At 43.0% G+C, this 7,846-nt stretch overlaps 1 long non-coding RNA gene across 1 annotated transcript in view; it reads left to right on the top strand.

The window, feature by feature from the left end:
- LOC102018298 overlaps positions 1-6,038 on the top strand; it is an 82,337-nt gene extending 76,299 nt beyond the window's left edge. Inside the window, exon 3 of the long non-coding RNA XR_264118.2 lies at positions 5,910-6,038. This is a non-coding gene — a long non-coding RNA (uncharacterized LOC102018298). The remainder of the gene's footprint in view (positions 1-5,909) is intronic.
- Positions 6,039-7,846: the final 1,808 nt, after the last annotated feature.

The raw sequence follows: 7,846 nt of genomic DNA, 5'->3' as shown, positions 1-7,846 counted from the left end.
ATTTAGCTCAGCGGCAAAGCGCCTGCCTGGCAAGCGCAAGGTCGTGAGTTCGGTTCCCGGTACCGGAGAAAAACCAAAAAAAAAAAAAAAAAGACCAGCCTGAATTGCATAGTGAGACCCTAAGAACGAAAAAAAAAAAAAAAAAAAAGTGTGATTCAAGGTGGAACATGGGTACCACAGGCCTGTGTATTAGTTCATTTTGTTATGCTACAATGGAACACCTGATGCTGGAAACCTTATAATGAAAAGAAGTTTATTTGCCTCACACTGCTGGAGGTGACAGCACTGCCCTCTGCTGGTCATTCTGGTGCAGACTTCCTGGCAGGCAGTGGAGCATGTGTAGGATGGAGATCACAAAGCAAGACAGGAGACCAAAGAGCTGAGAAGGGTCAGCCTTGCCCTTTTATAACGCCCTGTCCAGAAAACAAGCCAGGTCCTGTGTGAAATACCTTCATCCCTTCTAAGAGCTGGACTCTCAGTGACCTTACCACCTCCTTCTTGGGCCCATTCCTTAGAGGTACCACCCCCTCTTAACACCAACATTCAAAGACCAAGCTTCTAACTTGAGCCTGTGAGGAACAAACCACATCTAAACTACAACAGCCTGACCAAAGTTTAAAGAAACACAAGTCACAGGAAGGCAAAGGTCTTTATTGCCTTCTGCGTTATTTTATTTCAGGGCCCCAGTACCTGGCACAGAGTAACACTCTGTAAATGTTTATTGAATATGGTTTGCATAAATGTTTTTGTGAAGTTTCGCTGAGATAGTTGGGCCATGAAATTTATATGCAAAGCATATAAAGCAGTGACTGGTTAGACAGGGCCTACCTAACAATGGGCATGCTAGTGTTAAAAGACTAGGATCCCTTGCAATAGCCAAGAATAGTTATGCTGATAAAATTACAGAGAGTTACAGGAAGAAAGTGGGTGCTAAGAAAGATGCAATACCAGACAAGCTACTTTCAAGATATCAAAGAAATGTATATGCCAAGATGCTGTCAGTTACACGGCCATCCTGTTTTATGCATCTTATAAAGCACCAACAATAAAATGACAGAGGTTCCATAAATATTTGCAAGGTTAGTTTGAGACCTTTTGCTACTTGGTAATTCTGTGATTTATATGGGGTTGACAGTGAGAGCAGAGGTAATTTTTAAGATCACTCTGACCTAAACTCTTATGATCCAAGAATGGAAGTGGAGATCACCGACAGTATTCCTTCAGGAACGTCTCCGGGGTACTCCTAACTGTTTCCTGAAATGCAAAATGATTCCTAAAGGGAACAAGTGGACTAGTTCAAGAATATCACTCTGGTTAAGAGCACACAAACTTGGGAATTCTGTAGGCTAGGGATTAGAATAGCCACCTCAGAGGTTTATTATGTAGATAAAACAAAACCTATACCAAAGTGGCCCAGCAGAAGTACACAGTGATTAAAAAAAAGACAAGGAGGAAATTTCAATGCTATTGTAAAGAGGAAGAAGCCAGTCTGAAGAGAACACACACGTATTGCATGGTTCCAAGTACACAGTATTCTAGAAAACCCAGAGCCTGGATAGGGCCTGAGGAGAAGGAAAGGATAAATAGATGGAGCACAAGGAATCTGTAGGGCAGTGAAGCTATTCTCGATGATGCTGTGATGGTGAATGCACAACTTGAAAGCCACAGAAGGCTACAACACAGAGAGAATGCTAATGAACTTCAGTACATAATAACATATTAATCCTGAGCTGCCGATTGTAACACATGTCCCACATTACTGTGGGATATTAATAATAGGGCTATTAGTTTCTCAGGGCTGCTGTAACAAAGAACCACAAAGTGGGTGGCTTAAGCAATAGCAATGTTTGAAGTCAAGTACCGAGAAAAGTCATGATTTCTTTGACACTGACACTATTCAGTACAGCTTTTCTTTCTTTTCTTTTTTTTTTTTTTTTTTTTGACAGGGTCTCACTCGGCAGTTTAGACTGTCCTTAACTCATTATGTAGCACAAGCTGGCCTCGACCTCACAGTGATCCTCCTGCCTCAGCCTCCCAAGTGCTGCAATTTCTGCCATGAGCTGCCATGCCAGCTTCAGTATATCTTTTCTTGAAAAGGGGTTAGAGTTCAACCCAAATGAAGGAGAAAGTGTAAGTGAAGGTAGGAGAAAGAGAGTGCGTGGGAACTCTGTACTTCCGGTACAGTTTTTTTTTTTTCTGCTCTGAGAAATAAAGTCTATCAATCAAAAATCTCAAGGGATTTGAAAAATGACCTGCCATGTAGTACACAAGTGTTACTTGCTCTTGTAGGCTTCATTAACTTCTTCGGTGTTACATTCTTAAAGCATTCTGAAGCCAATACTGGCAATACTCCCAAATCCCCAGGAGCCCCTCCCACCTTACCCCCACTCACTCTTTGGCTTATGATGGATTTGGAAATACATAGGATTTAATTCTCACCCAAGACCTTCTCCCCTCATAATTGAGTGCTGGATTTGAAAGAAACCTGCTCAGAATTTCTCCCGTCTTGACTTCATTTACACATGTGTGCATGTATGTGCAAACACAACACACACACACATACACATCCAGTATGACCTCCCAACTCCCACCAGCCTTGATCCAAACAAATGCAAAGGCAGACTAGTTCTCCTCATTAAGGAGTCAGAGGAAATATCTATCGAGAGAGCCCTGTGCCCATCTGAGGAAAATGACAAAAACTTTGTGAATATAAAACATAACAGTAGATTCCCTGGTTGAAAGGCACACAACAGAAATCAAATTAATTTTAAGGGAAAGAAACAGAAATTAGATTTAATGACTGTAAGTATACTTTAATTCCCTATGCAGGGAAGGAGATATGGAAGAAACTAAGTAGAATCAGAGAAAGAAAACAGTAACGAAAACAAATAGAAGGAAAACCAACAAGTATTCACTCTTGGGAGGAAGGCAAAAGGAAAGAGAGGGAAGGGAAGGGAAGGGAAGGGAAGGGAAGGGAAGGGAAGAGATGAGATGGCAATGCAGGGCTCTAGGTGCTGGCAAAGTGCACAAGGACATGCCTCTTGTCACATCCTGCCTCCCACCTCGGCCCAGGCTTTGCAGCGTCTTTACCAAAAGGAAGATCCATGTGTTAAGTGAATGAAATCAGTGACACTAACTTGTCCCTTAATTACGGTAGGAATGTCCTGTTTTAAGAAAACCCAGTAATGAGAAGCCATGTCGAAAAGACAGACGTATGAGGTGGTTTGTTCCCTTTACAAAAGGAGTCACAATAGTGTGATTACAATCCCCCCAAACACACCCAAATGTAGATTTGCATACAAATGTTCGAGAAAGTATCTGTCACCTACCTCCTGCTCCTCTTTCATGTTACTCTGCACTGTGACACCCGAGTGCTTCATGCATGGTTTGCAGAAGCCCTCTGCCTTGACATTGCATCTTTTCATTGGCTGAGAGTTTGTTTCCTAACGAATGTTGCTGAAAAGGATTCAGCACTCACTGGGGGTAGGAGAGGAAATGAGGGATTACTGGCTGGGGACATGGAAGCTGGTGCTCCCAAAAGGGGGTGGCTCACTTACAATTCTACCCAGATGGAGCTCCTCTTACACGGGAACCATGCCGGAGACCTTCAGGAAGGCTTGTGATGTAAAGGTACCAGGCTGAAGGAAGACCTCCAGCTCTATCCTGAAGGAAGCCACACCAAGAGCTATTTTCACAAACACACACACACCTCTCCCTTGCACAGCACACATGGGCCCCAACCTAATCCTACCACATTGTGCACTGGTGTATTTCTGCTCTCCTCTCTCGGCTACGTCAGCCAGCAAAGCTCTGTCCAGTGAGTTGCATGAGATGCCATGCTCTTGCGCATTTCCAGTCCCCAGAGAGTTCCCTGGTGCCCAAGTAACTAATAAAAGGTGACAAGTAGGAGGAGGAGATGGGTAGGAGGAAAAGAATTTGAGTGGGGAGAAAGCCTGCGAGGACAGCCAGCCAAAGTGACCTCACAGTGCTCGGCATGGTTCTTCCTTTGAGTGCTCCAGCATGTCGCCCTCCCTCCGCCCCTGCAAACCACGAGCATCTTGAGCTATTCCTCCCTGCCTCCCTAGCACCTCCCGCACAGGCACAGGTGCGGCACTGTGTCTGAACAAGCGGCCAGAGTGACCTCTTCCTGTGACCAGCCAAGAGCAAGCAATCAGAGGCTCCAAAGATGCCCTCCAAGCTGCTCGGATAAATCAAGAAAAGGCAAATCGTTCACTCACAGACAGACCTCATTTTTGAACATTTGCATCCTGTTACCGTGGTTATTCAAGAGGTAACAACACAGCAAAAGACTACACTTACGGAAAGAAAAGCAGCCCCAGCCCCCCACCACACAAAACATTTGAACCCAAGTTTCTGTCACGCTTCCCACCGGTCTGACTCACAGCTGATCTGTGGTAGGGACAGGAGCTCATCCCAGGGAGACTCCCGTACAACTTCCTAAGAGATCCTCCCATTGCTTGTTTTCATTCTAATAATTACAGAGTGATCAGGCTAGAAATTATAGAGATATTTATTTATGGTTGATCAAATGTAAAAAAAAAAAAATTGTTTTCTTCATCACAGGCAAAGTCTTAGGAAGTACTACTCTTGGTCTAAGTGAGATAGAACAACAGATTAAAGCTTTAAAAGCCCAAACAAATACCAAAATTTCTAGAGATTTATGAGTAATTTAAATAATATCCTAGAGGTTAAGAAAAGGGGAAATTTTTCAAACATTGTATGGTTTTGTTTTTCTTGGCTGTGGTTTTATTTTTGTTTTTGTGAGCTTTCTTAAGAGGAGGGGAAAATCCTTAAAAAGCAAAGAATTTGTCAATTTATTTAGGAAGGTTCCTGACCTTGGCTTCAAAATTGATGTTTTTGCCTTTATTCCTCCAAAGATGACCCCAGGTGATGGCTTGAGGCTTCTGCGGGGCTGATCTCTCACCCAGGGCACAGGGCTCATCCAGTGTACGCAGAAAGAGCTGGAAAATATTTTTGTGATCTGAGGCCACAGACCGAGGATTCCAGAGGAAGTGGAGGCCTCCCGCTCCACACAGGAAACAATCTTCAAGCAGGCCTTAAATGCCAGATTCCAGGCCGAGTTTAACTAACCACTGACAGCTCTGTAAACAAAGCGAGGACAGAAAGAGCCCGCTTCCCCTTTCCTGGTAGTCATTTTGGGTTTAGGGGCTGCAGGGAAATTCTGGAATCTTTGACTCCATGGCACAGAAACTCGGAGGAAGCAGGCTCCTGCTTTGAAGAGCTGGAAAGGAAGGTCTTTCCAGAATTAAAACCATCACCGAGGAGGTAGGAAAGGGTAAAATGGTTGGATTACATCTGTAGAGAGAGCTGAGATTTTTGAGCATGATCACTACTTAAAGCGCTCTTAAAAATGCTGTTTCATGATGTTTACTCATGGAATTATTGCTGCGGCCTTTATGAGTCCAGATGCTGATACTCTATTAGGGTATACAAATGATGCCTGGATGCTGAATTGTTTCTCTTTTACTTTTTTCTCTTCTGGGTTTATTTTTCTCTTTCTTTGTGCACTTTTTCATAACTTTTGTCTGGGGTTCAGCAAGTTACAATGAACAAAATTATTCAGTCACTCTCAAGTCATTCCACCAATATTGCAAGTCTTTAAAACCTCTCTGTCTCCTGGGGTCTTTTATAAATTTTTTAAAACTGTAATCCTGGGATCTTATGCATTTGTCTCTAATAATTTCAGGAATGATGCTGAGTTGAACTTGGTCGAGGAGTCAGAAGCTGATCGCAGACTACCTTATCAGACTGCTAAGGCATTTTCCTAAGACTAGAGAAAAAAGGAGGTGTGCAAAGGAAGGAGTCAATGCATGCCTGACTCAGAGAGGGTGATACTGACTCCACCTCTTCCTCCCCTTTTCATCTAGACATTACCTGGTCTCCTTAAAGCTGAAACATCACCATGGATGATTTTGAACGCCGCAGAGAACTCAGGAGGCAAAAGAGGGAGGAGATGCGGCTGGAAGCAGAAAGGTAGGATGTACAAATCGACAGAACCTTGTGTTTCATTGTTAACAATGTTGGTCCCAGACCTCAAAGACTGTTCCCACCGATGGTCCAAGCTGGGCCACAGTGCATATCAAACTGCATAGAAAAGAAGTAATGGAATGTTCCCTTAACATTGACTTTAAATTTTGCATTTAAAAACAGAGGAAAACAAACAAGTACGAAGAACAGAGAGCCTGGAAAAGAGTCACACAGTTGCATTTAATCCATACTTCTCATGGCTGAATTTTTAATGACATAGGCAATATGTACATAAAGGTTTAAAAGTTAACAATATTCAAATTACAGAAAATGTCAAATATTGAACACTGGAACTACGTAAGAGATGAATCTTTAATCTAAAAAAGGAAAGGCAAAAAGACCCAGAGGAATCCTGTGACAAATGTTTATTCTATAGAAAAGCACCCCAAGTCCGGGAATCGACGTAGGAGAGGTTAATGCCCAGTGGGCCATGCTGCTGTGAAGGTGAGATATAGCTGGAAGCTGTCACACTGGGAGACTCCTGGAGCAGTGACTTTGGGAACAGGTTGTAGAAATAAAGTATCAGCGTATAAAATATAGGGCACAAATGTGTATTTTAAGCCCCGAATGGATAACAGTGGCATTTAATGTTGCTTAAATTGGATGTTCTTTTGAGAAAGCAGATCAGACATTCACAGGAGAAAATTATTAAAAAATGTCCTTAAAATCAATTCAGTGTACATCCTAGTTATTCCAAGATACAGATCAAAAGATGGCAGTAAGATGATCCTTCCATGATCCTGCAGTAATAAACTGAAAACTTGCAGCAACAACAAAAGTATCAGGGGCCTATGTTCTACTTATTTGTATAAAGAATGCAGAGGAAGATAACATTCCTGCCTTAGAGTAGGTTGGTCAGAGTCTATGCACATACACAGAGCACCACAAATACTATGTGTGCTCTGTAGAATCACATCCTAGCCCCATGCCACTTACGAGCTCTGTGGTCATGAGCAGGTGACCTCTCTCTAAGCCACAGCTGCCTCATCTGTGTAGCATAAGAGCTACCTAGCTCATGTGCTCACCATAAAGATTATTGAAACTCCTAAGTGCCCTTCCCAGTACCTGACGGCCACTATAGTTATTATTATTATTTACCACTATCACTAGCTAAACAGGTTTTAAAAACCAGCTAGTAATACAGCAGGAACTAAATATTAACACCAAGAGAAGGAGAGGAAGTCATCATCCTTCAATGAAACTAGTCAGAAAGGGATTTCTGGAAGGATAAGCCACAGAAAGTAATGGGGATGAAGAAGACTGAAGGGAGGCAGTCTAAGGGAGGGATTGACCCCAGCAAAACTCAGGAGTGGAAATACAAATCCTGGAGCAAGACATCTGTTTAGTGCTTGAGGTAGAAGGTGTTGGTCTTACGCGTCTTGGGTGTTTTGCTATAATTGGGATAGAGAGAGGCGTAACAAGTCAGCTATGTGTGATGAAGCGTTTTGGAGAAAATCATCTGCCGTGGACTACAGCAAGGAGATACTGGCACGGGGAGAGTTAGTACTGAATACACAGCCTGCGTCAGGGCACTGACTACAGAAATGGAGAGATCACATGTGCAAGTCTGTATAGAGCGGGGCAAGCCTTTTAGGAAAGGGAAAAACTCAAAGACAGTTCCAAAGATGGTGAGTCTAAGGAGCTGGAAAGAAGGTCTCCACTTTGTCCCAATGGAAAAAGATGGAGGGCCAGGGATATAGCTCAGTGGCATAAGTGCCTGCCTGGCAAACACAAGATACTGAGTTCGATTCCCGGTACCAAAAAAAAAAAAAAAAAA

Source organism: Chinchilla lanigera, unplaced genomic scaffold, assembly GCF_000276665.1.
Source record: "Chinchilla lanigera isolate Chin_1 unplaced genomic scaffold, ChiLan1.0 scaffold00093, whole genome shotgun sequence".
NCBI lineage: Eukaryota > Metazoa > Chordata > Mammalia > Rodentia > Chinchillidae > Chinchilla > Chinchilla lanigera.
The sequence above is the reverse complement of the archived record's forward strand: the minus strand, read 5'-3'. Positions and strand labels throughout refer to the sequence as shown.